An 18,105-nucleotide genomic window follows, 5' to 3' on the forward strand; every position below is an offset into this window, starting at 1 on the left:
GGAAACAGTGGCTGACTTTATTTTTGGGGGCTCCCAAATCACTGCAGATGGTGACTGCAGCCATGAAATTAAAAGATGCTTGTTCTTGGAAGAAAAGCTATGACAAACCTAGACAGCATATTAAAAAGCAGAGATGTTACTTTGCCAACAAATGTCCATCAAGCCAAAGCTATGCTTTATCCAGTAGTCATGTATGGGTGTGAGAGCTGGGCCATAAAGAAAGTGCTGAAGAATTGATGCTTTTGAACTGTGGTGTTGGAGAAGACTCTTGCGAGTCCCTTGGTGTGCAAGGAGCTCAAACCAGTCCATCCTAAAGGAAATCAATCCTGAATATTCGTTTGAAGGACTGATGATGAAGCTGAAGCTGAAGCTCCAGTACTCTGGCTACCTGATGCAAAGAGCTGGCTCATTGGAAAAGACCCTGATGCTGGGAAAAATTGAAGGCAGGAGGAAAAGGGGACGATAGAGGATGAGACGGTTGGATGGCATTACCAACTCAATGGGCATGAATTTGAGCAAGCTCCAGGAGATGGTGAAGGACAGGGAAGCCTGGCGTGCTACAGTCCATGGGGTCGCAAAGAGTGGGACACAACTGAGTGAGTGAACGACAAAACATTTAGACTGCTTTGCAGTTGTGGAAAAAAAAAATTCCGTGAGGTATCGTTACATATACAGCCTCTTGTTTACATTTCTCCCCTTTTGTTTCAGTTCATTTGATGGACGTCTGAAAGGAAAATTACTTGGTCTAAAGGAATGAATATTATTTCCTAAAATTTATTGGGGGAGAGGTATGTCTCAACCCTTCATTTTATAGATGGGAAATCCAGTTACCTACTATCAGGCCTAAGGCCAGCTCTCCTGATTTTGAGTATTGGGTTCTTAGTGGGGAAGGAAGAATCAAAGAAATGTTCCCAAGATGGATCTACAGTATAATACCAAGTTGGGAGCCAAGTCCACTAGGTAAGCCTGCTTTGGGGCTTCCCAGGTGGCGCAGTGGTAAAGAATCTGCTTGCCAATGCAGGAGATAACATGAGGTGCGGGTTCAGTCCTGGATTTGGAAGATTCCCTGGAGGAGGAAATGGCAACACACTCCAGTATTTTTGCCTGGAAAATTCCATGGACAGAGGAGCCTGGCAGGCAGGTTCCAACTGAACTATTGATCACGGACATATGCAAGCCTGCTTTTAATGGGTACATTTCAGGATTTCCCTCTCTTCAAGATGTGCAGGAAATGATGTTACCAAGATGCCAACATGGGTTGTTCCTAACTTCACTCCAGCTCACAAGAACAGCAACTAACAGCCACTCATGAATGAGACACCAACAGAGAAAATCTTAAAACATGGAAGTGAGGCTGAAGTATCCTCCTGCACCAGAGACCAAGATACCCTGCATTCGAAGGGTAAGAGGAACAGTTATGTTGACCACATTGTCTGTTCCCGAAGCTGGCACATTAAACTGAGAGATCGCCTCGGTGGGAAAAGAGGGCTTGGGGTTACATCCAGCTACTTCCCCTGCATTGTGGGTCCCTTTATAGGAGCCCTTATTGTGGATTTCATCCCATAGTATCACTGGGGACTCAGTAGGGCTCAACCACTAGGAATCTATGAGGGAGAAGGGGGCGGGGAGGGACTTCCAACAGTCAGCACTCAGATCTTGGCTGACCAAATCCATACCTGCAGAGACAAGTACTAGTCCCAACCAGTGGCTTTGCTCACCTGCAGAACCAAGTTGATGGTGCACCTGACCAGGGAACTCAGTAGGGTGCAGGACTGCCTGATTTCAGTCCTCAGAGGAGAGTTAGGAGAGCCCTGGAGTCTGGTCTATTCACATCCAGGGAGAAGAAATGAGTCATAGATCCACCCACTGTGGAGTCTAGATCCCAGCCCCTTCCAACGAGAAAGTCTGGGGAAATTTGGAAGTTACCTAAAATGGGCCCTCCCAGTCCAGCCCAGGGAGGAGCTGAGTTATTAGCTCCATCTGACAGGAAGGGCTGGTAAGAATACCTGGAAGCTGCATCACCCAGCAACAATGGAGCTGAGAAATAGGTAGGCAAAGCTCATTACTTTTAGAGCAAAGCAAGTGGCCCAGTTTGGCTATAGAACTTAGGGCCTGGGTCAACTTGATTAATGATGACAGACAGCCTTAGTGGCCTTGGAGCTACTTTTACCACTATGCCTAAATTAGCTTAGTCAGGGAAACTAATTCATAGCCCCATTCATTGCTGAATATAGCCTTTAGTCCACCTGACGAGGGAGCCTTACCAGAGCACAAAAACCTGTGTAGCCCATCCAGCAGCCCTGCTTGCAATATTCCCCAAACAATGAGTCATACAGGCACTGGGTCCCATTCTGCTGCCCTACCAGGGTAGGGGAGGTAATCCATACCCCATTTACTACTGAATTTAGTCCCTAGTCCTGACTAGAGAATCCAGACAGCAACAGAACCAATAGTACAGCCTTAGGTGGGCATGCAACCAAGCCAGCAATTCTATCCAGCTGTTATCAGCCAGTGGCAACCCCGCCCCCCTGCCATAGACACCCTCAGAGCTTTAACAGTTGCCTAGCTCCAGTGTTCTTGCCTGGAGAATCCCAGGGACGGCAGAGCCTAGTTGGCTGCCATCTATGGGGTCGCACAGAGTCGGACGCAACTGAAGCGACTTAGCAGCAGCAGCAGACCCATAATAGACGCTAATAGTAGGTCTCATTTGCCTAAGGATGTTGCCAGAAGATACCAGAAACCCAAACTAAGCTGACTAATGAATCCAAAGTGAATCTGCAAAGTCTAGAAGAAGAAGTCACTTATCAGACGCACATATACCAATGTAAGGAATCAAGGATCATGAAAAATCAGGTAAATATGACAACACTAAAGGAAACTAAAAAGGCACTAATAGCCTTAAAGAAATGGAGATCTGTGAACAAAGAATTCAGAATAATGCTCTTAAAGAAGTTTTGTGAATTACAAGAATACACAACACTTAAACAAAATTGGGAAAGCAATGAATAAACAAAATGAGAAGTTCAACAAAGAAATAGAAAACATTAAAAAAAAAAACCACAGAAATCCTACAGCTGAAAAATAACTGAATTGAAATTAATAGAGATTTTCAAAAGAAGAATCAGTGACCCAGAAGATAGGCCATTTGAAATTATCCTATCAGAAGCAACTAGAAAAAAGAATGAAAGTGAAGCCAGCCTATAGGACTTATGGGACACAATGAAAAGAAACAGTATTCATATTACAGGAATTCCAGAAAGGGCAGAGGAAAAGGACAGAAAATATATTTAAAGCACGAATGGTTGAAGACTTCCCAAACATGGGAAGAGAAGGAGACCTCAAGATACAAGAGACCAAAGGGATCCTAAAAAGGTTGAACTGAAAAGTACTACACTGACACATATTATAATTAAATTGTCAAGAGTCAAAGAAAAAGAACTTTAAAACCAACAAGAGAAAAACGGTAATACAAGGGAGCTCCCAAAGATGCAGATTTTTCAACACAAACTTTTCAGGCCAGAAGAGAATGGGTTGACACATTCAAAATATTGAAAGAAAGAAACTGTGAACCAAAAATACTACTGGTGAAGCTGTTCTTCAGAAGCTTTCCCAAACAAAAATTGAGGGAATTCATCACCATTAGATATGCTTTACAAGAAATGCTAAAGAGAGGCTGTTGAGTGGAAGTAACAGGACGCTAATTACCATCATAAAAAATAAGATGGCAGTGTAAAACTCACTGGTAATGGTAGAAACATAGTCCAAGTTAGATTGTGTAATATGGTAATACTGGTGCATAATTCACTTACAAATCTAGTTTACATGTTAAAAAACAAATGTAAAAATAACCGTAACTATAATAATCTTTTATTAGTTATATAATATAAAAATAAGCAAACTGTAATGTCAGTAAGCTAAAATGTGAGGAAGAGGAGAAGTAAAAGTGTGAAGCTCGGGAACTATATTGAAGTTGTTTTTAGCTTACACTAGAGTGTTACAATTTTAAGATATTTTTATGTAAGCTTCACAGTAACTACACGGGGGAAAACCTGCAGTAATTACAAAGGGAACATGATAAAGAAGTCAAGCATACTGATAGCACAAAACATCAAAATAAGAAAAAGATTGCAGGGTAAGAAATAAGGAACAATGAATTTACAAAACAGCCAGGCAATAAGTTAACAAAATGGCAATAGTAAGTCTCCCTTTTTCACAATAACTACTTTAAACATAAGTGGATTGCATTATCCAACCAAAAGACATACAATGGCGAAATAAAAAATAAGACCCAATGATATACTGCTTACAAGAGACTCACTTTAGCCATAAAGACACACAGACTGAGAGAAAAGAGATGGAAAAAGATATTTCAAGGAAATGGCAACCAAAAAAAAAGCAGGAGTAGCAATACTTATATCAGACAAAGTAGACTGTAACCTAAAAATGGTAGGGATAGACCAAGAAGGTAATGATAAAGTAGTCAATACATTAAGAAGATATAATAGTTGTGTATTTATCATATTTATTTATGTGCCCACCACTGGTGCACCCAATTACATAAATCAAAACCTAACAAGAAACTGACCAACAAGATGGAAGAATAGAAGGACGGAGCTCACCTCTTCTTAACAAAAACACCCAAATCACAACTAACTTCTGAACAACCATGGACAAAACACAAAAAATGTTGAGCATACTAAAAAATATACCCTACATCCAAAGACAAAGAGGCAATGAGACACTAGGAGGAGTGCAGTCACAGTGTAATCGAATTCCATACCTGCCACATGGGTGGCCCACAAACTGGAAAATAATTTCACTACAGAAATACTCCCACAGGAGTCAAAGTCCTGAGCCTCATGTCAAGTTTTCCAGAGTGGGGTTCTGGCAGCAGCAGGAGAATTCCTTTAGAGAATTTGGATTTGAAGGCCAATGGGGACCCCAAAGGACTGGGACAAACAAAAACTTCATTCTTGGAGGGCTTACAAAAGTCCCATGTACACCAGGACCCAGGGAAAATAGCAGAGACCTCATAAGAGACTGGGCCAAACTCAACTACTAGTATTACAGGGTCTCCTGCAGAGGTGGGGAGTGCCTGTGGCTCACTGTGGGGACAAAGATAGTGGCACGTCTGGGGATTACTCGTTGGTTGTGAGCCCTCCTCAGTTCAGTTCAGTTGCTCAGTCGTGTCCGACTCTTTGCGACCCCATGAATCACAGCACGCCAGGACTCCCTGTCCATCACCAACACCCAGTGTTCACTCAAACTCATGTCCATCGAGTTGGTGATGCCATCCATCCATCTCATCCTCTGTCGTCCCCTTCTCCTCCTGCCCCCAATCCCTCCCAGCATCAGAGTCTTTTCCAATGAGTCAGCTCTTCGCATCAGGTGGCCAAAGTATAGGAGTTTTAGCTTCAGCATCAGTCCTTCCAATGAACATCCAGGACTGATCTCCTTTAGGATGGACTGGTTGGATCTCCTTGCAGTCCAAGGGACTCTCAAGAGTCTTCTCCAACACCACAGTTCAAAAGCATCAATTCTTTGGCGCTCAGCTTTCTTCACAGTCCAACTCTCACATCCATACATGACCACTGGAAAAACCACAGCCTTGACTAGATGGACCTTTGTTGGCAAAGTATTATCTCTGCTTTTCAATATACTATCTAGGTTGGTCATAACTTTTCTTCCAAGGAGTAAGAGTCTTTTAATTTCATGGCTGCAATCACCATCTACAGTGATTTTGGAGCCCCCCAAAATAAAGCCTGACAGTTTCCACTGTTTCCCCATCTATTTGCCATGAAGTGACTGGACCAGATGCCATGATCTTAGTTTTCTGAATGTTGAGCTTTAAGCCAACTTTTTCAGTCTCCTCTTTCACTTTTATCAAGAGGCTTCCTCTTCACTTTCTGCCATAAGGGTGGTATCATCTGCATATCTGAGGTTATTGATATTTCTCCCAGCAATCTTGATTCCAGCTTGTGCTTTTTCCAGCCCAGCGTTTCTCATGATGGACTCTGCATATAAGTTAAATAAGCAGGGTGACAATATATAGCCTTGACGTACTCCCTTTCCTATTTGGAACCAGTCTGTTGAGGCCACCATTTCCACCCCAAGACCCTGCCCCATTCAACAGCTTGGAGGATCCAGTGCTAGGATGCCTCAGGCCAAAAAACAAACAGGATGGGAACACAGCCCCACAAATCAGCAGACAGGCTGCTAAAAGTCTTCCTGAGCATGGCCCTGCCCACCAGAGAGACAAGACACAGCTCCACCCAATAGTGGAAAGGAAGCCTGCAGAAACCTCTTAGCCTTATCCACCAGAGTGCAGAAAGCAGAAGCAAGAGCTACAGTTCTGCAGCCTGCATAATGGAAATTTCAATCACATAAAGTTAGACAAAATGAGACTTCAGAAGAATATGTCCCAGTTGAAGGAACAAGACAAAACCCCAGAACAACAACTAAATGAAGTGGAAATAGGCAATCCGCCTGAAAAAGAATTCAGAGTAATGATAGCAAAGATGATCTAAGATCACAGAAAAGAATGGAGGTACAGATCAAGGAGATGAAAGAAATGTTTAACAAAGACCTAGAAGAACTAAAAAACAAAGAGATGAACATACAATAACTGAAATGAAAAATACACTAGAAGGAATCAATAGAACAACTGAGTCAGAAGACCAGGTAAGTGAGCTGGAAGACAGGATGGAGGAAATCACTGTGGCAGGACAAAGGATAAAGAAAAGAAGAAATGAAGACAGTCTGAGAGACTTCTGGGACAACACTAAATATCGGAATAGATAAGAGCTGAAAACTTCCCTAACAATGGAAAGGAAATAGTCACCCAAGTCCAGGAAGCACAGAGAGTCCCAGGTAGGATAAATGCAAGGAAGGACATGCTAAGATACACAGTAATCAAACTGACAAAAATTAAAGAAAAATATATTGAAACAACAAGGGAAAAGTAACAGATTAACATACACAGTTAATTCCCATAAGGTTATCAGATGATTTCTTTGCAGAAGCTCTGTAGGTTGCAAGAGTGGCATAATATATTTACAATGAAGAAAGGGAAGAACCTACAACCAAGAATACTCTACCCAGCAAGGCTCTCTTTCAGATTCAGCAGAGAAATCGAAAGCTAGCAAAAGCAAAAAGAATTCAACACCACTAGACCAGTTGTGCAGCAAATGCTAAAGGAACTTCTCTAAGTGAAAAGGAAAGGCCACTATGAGAAACAAGAAAATTACTAATGGAAAAGCTCACCAGTGAAACTCATGTTCATGAGTGCAGGCAAGAAATTATCTGCACAAAAATGTGATATCAAAACTGGCAATTATGAGAAGAGAGTACAGATACAGGATATAGAAATTAATATAAAATTAAGACCAACAACTTAATATTGTTTACATAGAGAATGCTGTATCAAAACCTCATGGTAATCACATACCAAAAATCCCATGATAGTTACACAAAAAAGAAAAAGGAACCCAAACACAACACTAAAGTTAGAAATCAAATCACAAGAGAACAGGAGTGGACGGCAAGAAAAAAGACCTAAACAAAACAAATCCAAAACAATTAAGAAAATGGCAATAAGAATATATATATTGCTAACTACCTTAAATGTAAATAGATTAAAAGCCCTAAAAAGACACAGACTGACTGAAGAGGCACAAAAATAAGACCCATATTTATGTTGTCTATAAGAGATGCACTTGAGATCTGGGGACACACACAGACTGAAGGGATAGAAAAAGGTGTATCCCATGCAAATGGAAATCAAAAGAAAGCTGGAGTAGCAATACTCAGAAAAAATAGACTGTAAAGATTGTTACAAGAGACAAAGAAGGGTACTACATAGTGATCAAGGGATGAATCTAAGAAGAATATACAACAATTGTAAATATATACGCACCCAGCATAGGAGCACCTGAATATATAAGGCAAATACTGACAACTATAAAAGGAGAAATTGACAGTAACACAGTAAGAGTGAGGGACTTAAAAAAAATTATTTTAATTGGAGGCTAATTACTTTACAATATTGTAGTGGTTTTTGCCATACATTGACATTAATCAGCCATGGGTGTACATGTGCCCCTCATCCTGAACCCCGCTCCCACCTCCCTCCCCATCCATCCCTCAGGGTTGTCCCAGTGCACCAGCTTTGAGTGCCCTGTTTCATGCATTGAACTTGGACTGGTGATCTATTTCACATATGGTAATATACATGTTTCAGTGCTATTCTCTCAAATCATACCACCCTCGCCTTCTCCCACAGAGTTCAGAAGTCTGTTGTTTATATCTGTGTCTCTTTTGCTGTCTTGCATATAGGGTCATTGTTACCATCTTTCTAAATTCCATATATATGCATCAGTATACGCTATTGGTGTTTTTCTTTCTGACTTACTTCACTCTGTATAATAGGCTCCAGTTTCATCCACCTCATTAGAACTGATTCAAATACATTTTTAATAGCTGAGTAATATTCCATTGTGTATATCTACCACAGCTTTCTTATCCCTTCATCTGCTGATGGACATCTAGGTTGCTTCCATGTCCTAGCTATTGTAAACAGTGCTGCAACGAACATTGGGGTACATGTGTCTCTTTCAATTCTGATTTCCTTGGTGTGTATGCCCAGCAGTGGGATTGCTGGGTCATATGGCAGTTATATTTCCAGTTTTTAAAGGAATCTCTACACTCTTCTCCATAGTGGCTGTACTAGTTTGCATTCCCACCAATAGTGTTAAGAGGGTTCCCTTTTCTCCACACCCTCTCCAGCATTTATTGTTTGTAGACTTTTAGATAGCAGCCATTCTGATCGGCGTGAGATGGTACCTCATTGTGGTTTTGATTTGCATTTCTCTGATAATGAGTGATGTTGAGCATCTTTTCATGTGTTTGTTAGACATCTGTATGTCTTCTTTGGAGAAATGTCTGTTTAGTTCTTTTTTTTTTTTTTTTCCATTTTATTTTTTTTTTGTGGTTCCCAAATCGCATTCTTTTTTTTTTAAACTTTACATAATTGTATTAGTTTTGCCAAATTTTGGCCTATTTTTTGATTGGGTCATTTATTTTTCTGGAATTGAGTTGCTGGAGTTGCTTGTATATTTTTGAGATTAATTCTTTGTCAGTTGCTTTGTTTGCCATTATTTTCTCCCATTCTGAAGGCTGTCTTTTCACCTGGCTTATAGTTTCCTTCGTTGTGCAAAAGCTTTTAAGTTTAATTAGGTCCCATTTGTTTATTTTTTGCTTTTATTTCCATTACTCTGGGAGGTGGATCATAGAGGATCTTGCTGGAATTTATGTCAAAGAGTGTTCTGCCTATGTTTTCTTATATTTAGATCTTTAATCCATTTTGAGTTTACTTTTGTGTATGGTGTTAGAAAGCGTTCTAGTTTCATTCTTTTACAGGTGGTTGACTTTTTACACCCCATTTTCATCAACGGACAAATCATCCAGAAAATCAATAAGGAAACACAGGCCTTAAATGACACATTAGAGCAAATTATCTTAATTGGTGTTTATAGAGCACTCCATTCAAAAGTAGCAGAAATCACATTCTTCTCAAGTGCATGTGGAACATTATCCAGGATTGACCACACACTGGGCCACAAGGTGAGCTTTGGTAAACTTTAAAAAACTCAAATCATATCAAGCATCTTTTCTAAGCAAAATGCAAGGAAACTAGAAATCACCTACAAGTAAAAAACTGTGAAACATATAAACATGTGGAGGCTAAACAATATGCTCTTAAAGAAGCAGTGGATCACTGAAGAAATCAAAGATAAATAAATAAATACCTAGAGACAAATGAAAACAAAAGCACAATGATCCATGGGGAGCAACAAAATTAGTTATAAGAGAGAAGTTTATAATAACAATCTTACTTCAGGAAACAAGAAACATGTCAAAAAGCAACCTAATCTTATACCCAAAGCAACTAGGGAAAGAACAAACAAAACTACAAATTAGCAGAAGGGAAGAAATGATAAATATCACAGCAAAAATAGAGACAAAGAAAATAATAGAAAAGATCAATGAAACTAAAAGCTGTTTTTTTTTTAATTGATAAATCTTTAGCCAGATTCATCAAGAGACAGGGAGAGGGCTCAAATCAATAAAATTAGAAATGAAGAAGGACACTACAGAAATACAAAGGATCATGAGACTACTACAAGCAAGACTACTACAAGCAACTATATGCTAATATAACAGACAACTTGGAAGAATGGATAAGATCTTAGAAGGTTACAATCTTCCCAAGACTGAATTAAGAAGAAATAGAAAATATAAACAGACCAATTATAAGTACTAAAATTGAAACTGTGATTTTAAAACTCCCAACAAAAGTCCAGAACCAGATGGTTTCACAGGTGAATTCTGTTGAACACTTAAGAGTTAACACCTGTCTTTCTGAAACATTCCAAAAACATTTCAGAGGAAGGCCACTGTCTCTAAGGCCACTATACCCTCACACCAAAATCAAAGAGAACATGCAAAGAAAATTGCAAAGGTCAATATCATTGATGAACATGGACACAAAAGTCTTTGACAAAATGCCACCAATCTGAATCTATCAATACATTAAAAGGATCATACACATGGTCAAGTGAGATTTATCCCAGGGATGCAAAGATTTTTTAGTATCTACAAGTCAATTAGTGTGATATAAATATGTCAACAAACTGAAGAATAAAAACCATATGATCTTCTCAATAGATGCAGAAAAAAATTTAATAAAATTCAACACCAATTTATGATTAAAAAAAAAAACTCTCCAGAAAGTAGGCATAGAGGGAACATCAGGTCACTCACTCAGTTGTGTCCAACTCTTTGCAACCCCATGGACTGCAGCACACCAGGCTTCCTTGTCCATCACCAACTACCGGAGCATGCTAAAACTCATGTCCATAGAGTCAGTGATGCCATCCAACCATCTCATCCTCTGTTGTTCCCTTCTCCTCTTGCCTTCAGTCCTTCCCAGCATCAGGATTTTTTCCAGTGAGTCAGTTCTTTGCATCAGGTGGCCAAAGTATTGGAGTTTCAGCATCAGTCCTTCCAATGAATATTCAAGACTGATTTCCTTTAGGATGGCTTGGTTGGATCTCTTTGCAGTCCAAGGGACTTTCAAGAGTCTCCTCCAATACATAGTTCAAAACCATCAATTCTTCAGTGCTCAGCTTTCTTAGTAGTTTAACCCTCACATCCATACATGACTACAGGAAAAACCATAGCTTTGACTAGACAGAGCTTTGTTGGTAAAGTTGTGTCTCTGCCTTTTAATATGCTGTTTAGGTTGGTCATAACTTTTCTTTCAAGGAGCAAGTGGTCTTTTAATTTCATGGCTGCAGCCACCATCTGCAGTGATTTTTGGAGCCCCCAAAATAAAGTCTCTCACTATTTCCATTGTTTCCGCATCTATTTGCCATGAAGTCATGGGACCGGATGCCATGATCTTAGTTTTCTGAATGTTGAGCTTTAAGCCAACTTTTTCACTCTCCTCTTTCACTTTCATCAAGAGGCTCTTTAGTTCTTCTTTGCTTTCTGCCATAAGTGTGGTATCATTTGCATATCTGAGGTTATTGATAATTCTCCAGGCAATCTTGATTCCAGCTTGTGCTTCATCCAGCCCAGCATTTTGCATGATGTACTCTGCATACAAGTTAAATAAGCAGGGTGACAATAATACGGCTTTGATATATTCCTTTCCTGATTTGGAACCAGTTTGTTGTTCCATGTCCAGTTCTAACTGTTGCTTCTTGACGTGCATACAGATTTCTCAGGAGGCAGGTCAGGTTGTCTGGTATTCCCATCTCTTGAAGAATTTTCCACAGTTTATTGTGATCCACACAGTCAAAGGCTTTGGTATAGTCAATAAAGCAGAAGTACATGTTTTTCTGGAACTCTCTTGCTTTTTAAACGATCCAAAAGATGTTGGCAATTTGATCTCTGGTTCCTCTGCCTTTTCTAAATCCAGCTTGAACATCCGGAAGTTCATGGTTCATGTACTGTTGAAGCCTGGCTTGGAGAATTTTGAGCATTACTTTGCTAGTGTGTGAGATCAGTGCAATTGTGCAGTAGTTTGAGAATTTTTTGGCATTGCCTTTCTTTGGGATTGGAATGAAAACTGACCTTTTCCAGTCCTGTGGCTACTGTTGAGTTTTCAAAAAATACTGGCATATTGAGTGCAGCACTTTCACAGCATCATCTTGTAGGATTTGAAAGAGCTCAACTAGAATTCCATCACCTCCACTAGCTTTGTTCATAGTGATGCTTTCTAAGGCCCACTTGACTTCACATTCCAGGATGTCTGGATCTAGGTGAGTGATCACACCATCATGGTTATCTGGGTCATGAAGATCTTTTTTGTATAGTTCTTCTGTGAATTGTTGCTACCTCTTCTTAATATCTTCTGCTTCTGTTAGGCCCATACCATTTCTGTCCTTTATTGTGCCATCTTTGCATGAAATATTCCCTTGGTATCTCTAATTTTCTTGAAGAGATCTCTAGTCTTTTCCATTTTATTGTTTTCCTCTATTTCTTTGCACTGATCACTGAGGAAGGCTTTCTTATCTCTCCTTGCTATTCTTTGGAACTCTGCATTGAAATGGGTATATCTTTCCTTTTCTCCTTTGCCTTTCACTTCTCTTCTTTTCTCAGCTATTTGTAAGGCTTCCTCAGACAACCATTTTGCCTTTTTACACTTCTTTTTCTTGGGGATGGTCTTGATCCCTGCCTCCTGTACAATATCATGAACCTCTGTCCATAGTTCTTCAGGCACTCTATCAGATCTAACTCCTTGAATCTGTTTGTCACTTCCACTGTATAATAATTGTAAGGGATTTGATTTAAGTCATACCTGAACAGTCTAGTGGTTTTCCCTACTTTCTTCAATTTAAGTCTGAATTTGGCAATACAGAGTTCGTGATCTGAGCCACAGTCAGCCACAGTCTTGTTTCTGCTGACTCTATAGAGCTTCTCCACCTTTGGCTGCAAAGAATATCATCAATCTGATTTCGGTATTGATCATCTGGTGATGTCCATGTGTAGAGTCTTCTCTTGTGTTGTTGGAAGAGGGTGTTTACTATGACCAGTGGGGGAAAAGATGTCCTTTTCATTATAGGGGACTGGAATGCAAAAGTAGGAAGTCCAGAGATACCTGGAATAACAGGCAAATTTGGCCTTGGAGTACAAAATGAAGCAGGGCAAAGGCTAACAGAGGGAACATAACTCAACATAATAAAGATCATATATGACAAACCTATAGCCAACATCACACTCAACAATGAAAAGTAATCATTTCCCCTAAGATCAAGAACAAGATAAGGATTATGTGCCAGCCTGGATGGGGGTGGGGTTTGGGGAAGAATGGATACATGTTTTTGTATGGCTGATGTTCCTTCGCTATTCTCCTGAAACTGTCACAACATTGTTAATCAGTTATACTCCAATACATGTGCTTTGGTGTTAAAAAATTAAAATTAAGAAAAATATCTTTTAAAAAAATACAAGGATGTCTACTCTAGCCACTTTTATTCAACATAGTTTTGGAATTCCTAGCCATGGCAATCAGAAGAGGAAAAATGAAAGGAATCTAAATTAGAAAAGAAGAAGTAATACTGATTTTAAAAAACCTAACACTGTGGGTTAAGGAACTAGAAAAAGGTGGTCAAACTTAGCACAATATTAACAGCAGAAAGTAAAAACTAATGATTAGAGCAGAAATAAAATAGAGCACAGGAAAATAGGAAAGATTAACCAAATTAAGAATTAGTTCTTTGAAAAAATAAACAGAATTGACAAAACTTTAGCTGGATAACCAAGGAAAAAAAGATAGAGGACTCAAATTAACAAAATTATAAATGAAAAAAAGAAACACGGCAGCTGATACCACATGAATAAAAAGAATCATAAAAGGCTACTGTGAAGAAATATTGATATATGCCAACAAACTGGACAGCCTAGAAAAATGGAAAAATTCTCAGAAACATGCAAACTACCAAGACTGAAACAAGAAATAGAAAGTCTGAATAACTAATTACTAGTAAGGAGATTGAACTGGTAATCAAAAATCTCCCCATAAAGAAAAACCAAGGACCAGATCACTTCACCTGCAAATCTTAAGGAAGAATTAACACCAACCCTTTCTAACTCTTTCAAAAAAATCAAAGAGAAGGGAACACTCCCAGTCTTATTTTATGAGGCCCTTATTACCCTGACACCAAAGCCAAAAGGGACACTATCAGAAAACTATAGACCAATATCCCTCATGAATATTGATGCAAAAACTCTTTATACTAGGAAACCGAATCCAGTAACACATGAAAGGAATCATGTGCTGTGATCAAATGGGATTTATACTTGGCATAGCAAGGATGGTTCAACATATGCAAATCAATGTGATATGTCAAATTAACAAAATGAAATAAAAATCATATGATCATCTCAATAGATGGAGAAAAAGCATTTGACAAAATTCAACATCTCTTTATATGATATAAACTCAACAGATTAGGTATAGAAAGAATGTACCTCAACATAAAGAAGGCCATATATGATAAGCCCATGGCTAACATACTTAATGGTGAAAGATTGAAAGCTTTTCCTCCAAGATCATGAACAAGGCAAGGGTGCCCATTCTTACCATTCCTATTCAGCACAATACTGGAAGTCCTTGCTAGAGCTGTCAGGCAAGAAAAATAAATAAAAGGCATCAAAATTGGAAAGGAAGAAGTAAAATTATCTCTATTTGCAGGTGACATGTTTTTATACACAGAAAATCCTAAAGACTCCACCAAAGGCTATTAGAACTAATCAATGAATTCAGTGCAGTTGCCCAATACAAATTTAGCATGCAAAAACTAGTAGTGTATCTTCATACTAACAACAAATTACCTGGAAAAAATGATCCTGTTTAAAACAGTATAAAAAACAGTAAAATATTTAGGAGTAAACTTAGCCAGAAGGTGAAAGATCTCTATTCTGAAAACTGTAAGACACTAATTAAGGAAACTGAAGAAGACAAAGTAAATAGAAAGGTATCCCTTGTTCATGGATTGAAACAATTAATATTGTCAAAATGTCAATACTATCAAAGCCATTTTTGGATTCAGTGCAGTCCCTATCATAATTCCAATGAACTTTTTTTTTTACAGAAGTAGAAAAAACCACTCTGCCAGGCTCCTCTGTTCATGGGATTCTCCAGGCAAGAATACTGGAGTGGATTGCCATTCTCTTCCCCAGGGGATCTTCCCGACCTAGGGATTTAACCTGGGTTTCCTGCATTGCAGGCAGATTCTTAACCATCTGAGCCACCAAGGAAGCCCCTATATGGAACCACAGAAGACTCTAAATATATACCAAAGCAATCCTGAGAAAGGAGAACAAAGCAGAAGCAACACACTTTATGATTTCAAGCTGTTCTATATATAAAACTACAATAATCAAAATGGTATAGTACTGGTATAAAGACAGACAAATCAGTGAGACAGAATCTTGAGCCCAGAAATACACCCAAGCATATTACTCAAATAATATTTGACATGGGAGGCAAGAATACTCAGTGAAGAAAAGACTTCAATAATGGTGCTGGGAAAATTGGCTATTCACATGTGAAAGAATGGAACTACACCCAGAGCTTCCACTACTCACAAAAATTAACTTGCATTGGATTAACAACTTAAATGTAAAACCTGAAGCCGTGAAACTCCAGAAGAAAACGTGGTGGTGATGGGGGGAGGGTAAAGCTCCTTGACATAAGTCTTGGCAATGATTTTCTATATATGACACCTAAAGCACAAGCAACCGAATCAAAAACAAGTGGGACTACACCAAACTAAAAAGCTCCTGGAAACAAGAAGCAAACAACGATGTGAAAAACAACCTATGGAATGGGAAGAAAAATATTTCCAACCTATATCTGATTTAGGAGTTAATATCCAAAATATACGAAGAACTCATACAACTCAATAGTAAAAGAACAAATAATTTGATTTGAAAATGGGCAAAAGGTCTCAAAAGACTTTTTTTTTTTCTAAAGGGGATACACGAAAGACCAACAGTTACATGAAACTATGTTCAGCATCATCAATAATTAGGGAAATGCAAATCAAAACCACAATGATATATTATGTCATGCCTTTTAGAATGGTCATCATCAAAATGACAAGTAGTAACATGCTAGTGCGGATGCAGAGAAAAGGAAACCTTGGTGCACTGTTGGTGGGATTGTAGACTGGTTCAGGCACTATAGAAAATAATACAGAGATTCCTCAAAAAGTTAAAAACTGAACTACCATACAATCTAACAATTCCACTTCTGAGAATATATCAGAAAGAAACAAAAACATTGACTTGAAAAGACATCTGCACCCCTGTGTTTGAAGCAGGATAATTTACAATAGTCAAGACATGGAAACCACCTAAGTGTCCATTTATCTGTGAATATGTATACAAAAAGCAGTTACACACACACACTCAACACTAGAATATGATTCAGCCACCAAAAAAATGAGACAATCTTACCATTTGTGACAACATGGATGAATCTGGAATGCATTATGCTAAATGATATAAGTTCAGGTAGAGGAAAACAAACACTATATGATCTCATGTATATAAAGAATCTAATTAAAAAAAAACTCATTGAAAAAGGAATCAGATTTGTGACTATCAGAGGCAGCGAGTAATGAGGGAGAAGCAGAGGAAGAGTTAACAGATACAAATTTCTGGTTATAAGTAAGTACTGGGAATATAATGTACAACATGGTAACTATAGTTAATACTGCTATATGATATATATGAAAGTTGTTAGAGTAGGTCCTAAGATCCCTATCACAAGGAAAAAATTTTTTCTTTTTGTTGTATCTATATGAGATGATGGATGCTAACTAAAGGTAGTGCAGTAATCATTTCACAACATTTGTAAGTCAAGCCATTATGCTGTATCAGTCAGTCAGTTCAGTCGCTCAGTCGTGTCCAACTCCTTGTGACCCCATGGACTGCAGCATGCCAGGCCTCCCTGTCCATTACCAACTCCTGGAGTTTACTCAAATTCATATGCTGTATACCCTAAGCTTATATAATGATGTATGTCAATTATATCTCAATAAAACTGGGGGAAGATGATGTGCAGGACTGAATTAATGGTTTTATCTTTGAAATATCAGAGGCTATTTCCTGATAGCTCTGATATGACAGTACTGAGCATCTTAGACGAAAGATACCATAAAACATGCAAGCAAAATAAAAAGGCCGACAAGCACATGAAAATATGTTCAATGTCATTAATCGTTACCACAATAAGATAGCACTTCACACCCACTAGAATGGCTATTATTTTTTAAAATCTGAAGATAACCAGTGTTGGTTAAGGGTAAGGAGGAACTGGAACACTTAAACATTGCTGATGGGATTTTAAAATGGTTTAGCTGCCATAGAAAGCAGTTTGATAGTTCCTTAAGTCAGATGATTACCATACAATCCAGCAGTTCTATTCCCAGGTATATATAACTCCAAAGAATTGAACACAAGTATCCAAATACTTGTACAGAAATGTTCAAAGCAGCACTAATTCAAGTTAAAAATCAGAAACAATCCAAATGTCCATAAATGGATGAATAGATAAAATGTGGCTTATTCATAAGATGGACTATTATTCAATTGTTGTAGATATATGACAACATAGATGAATGTCAAAAATATGCTGAGTGAAAGTAGATATCACAGAACCTCACATAACATATGATTTTATTTATCTCCATATGAAATATCCAGAACAGGTAAATCCATAGAGACAGGGATTGTACTGATGGTTGCCAGGGGCTGAGGGAAGGGATGAATGAGGAGTGTCTGCTTAACGGGTATCAGGTTTCCTTTTGATGTGATGAAAATGTTTTGGAACTAGATAGAGATGTAAGTTGCAAAGCTCTGTGAATGTACTAAATGGTACTGAATTTTTCATGTTCAAATGGTTGTTTTTATGTTGTGACCTTCACTTCAATAAAAATAAAAAAAATAAACACAAGCTGTAATTTTCCTACCACCAGATAATATTCTATGAAACTTGAAGGGAGATAATGTTCACAGTGTAGACAGGAG

At 38.6% G+C, this 18,105-nt stretch overlaps 1 protein-coding gene and 1 long non-coding RNA gene across 6 annotated transcripts in view; one reads left to right on the forward strand and one right to left on the reverse strand.

The window, feature by feature from the left end:
- Nucleotides 1-18,105, forward strand: part of LOC139184599 (uncharacterized) — a 105,879-nt gene that overhangs the window by 49,889 nt on the left and 37,885 nt on the right. The window lies entirely within an intron of this gene.
- Nucleotides 1-18,105, reverse strand: part of FRMD3 (FERM domain containing 3) — a 351,285-nt gene that overhangs the window by 6,264 nt on the left and 326,916 nt on the right. The window lies entirely within an intron of this gene.

The sequence above is a fragment of the Bos indicus genome, chromosome 8 (genome assembly GCF_029378745.1).
Source record: "Bos indicus isolate NIAB-ARS_2022 breed Sahiwal x Tharparkar chromosome 8, NIAB-ARS_B.indTharparkar_mat_pri_1.0, whole genome shotgun sequence".
NCBI classification, from domain to species: Eukaryota; Metazoa; Chordata; class Mammalia; order Artiodactyla; family Bovidae; genus Bos; species Bos indicus.